We start from the raw sequence: 916 nt of genomic DNA, 5'->3' as shown, positions 1-916 counted from the left end.
CAGGGCCACGGGCAGCCCCTCACCCGGCCCGCCGCGGCCCGTTCTGAGGGCTGGCACTGCCTCAGGTGTGAGCGCTCAGGGTGACCCGAGCGCAGATCCCCTCACAGACCCCTCCGAGGGCGCGAAATGGCCCCTGCGCGCGCCCGCCCCTCGCCCCCGGCCCCGCCGCGCACGCGCGAGGGTGGGCGGCCGGCCGAGGGGTTGGGGGGGGGTCCCTTAAAGGGCCCGGCTGCGGCTCCCGCGTACTGCCCGGCGCTGCGGGACCCGCTCCCGCACCTCCCGCACCTCCCGGCGCCCCGCCCAGGTGGCGGCGCTGCGGGCACGGCCCGGCACAGCCCCGCACCCGCCCCGGCACCTGCGGCGGCGCCGCTCCGCGCCCGTAACCCGGAAGCGCTGCGGCGGCGCGGAGGGGGAGCCGGGACATGGCCGCTGCCCGCTCCTGCCTGCGCGCCGCAGCCGGCATGGCCCTGCCCGCGGCCGCGCGCGGCTGAGCTTCGACCTTGCCTTCCCCTTCCCCTTGGACCCTCTTCATCCTGCTCCTCGTGCTCCTCTTCCTTCTCATCCTCCTCCTCCCGGGGACGCTGCCGGGGCCGGGCCGGGGGTGGTGGCGCTGCGGGGGCCCCTCGCTGCCTTGCGGGGCGTCCCGGGGGCCGGGGCGGAGCGGGTGGAGCCGCGCGTGGTGCGGTGTGTGCGGGAGGGTGCTCCCCTGGATCCTGCATGTTCCCTGCGAGGGGCCGGCTCCGGTGCTGGAGCGCCGCACTGAGCCGTGGGATCGGGGAATTCATTTTGTAAATGTGTACGTGTGGCTCACGTGCTGTGAGGGGGGTTTAGGGTCGTGTTTTAGAGAGTTGAATTTGCTGTAGCGTTAGTTGTGGGGGGGCGGGGGGTTGAGGGCTGGCTGTAGCCCATCTGTATT

The sequence above is a fragment of the Coloeus monedula genome (genome assembly GCF_965178545.1).
Source record: "Coloeus monedula genome assembly, chromosome: 14".
NCBI lineage: Eukaryota > Metazoa > Chordata > Aves > Passeriformes > Corvidae > Coloeus > Coloeus monedula.
The sequence above is the reverse complement of the archived record's forward strand: the minus strand, read 5'-3'. Positions refer to the sequence as shown.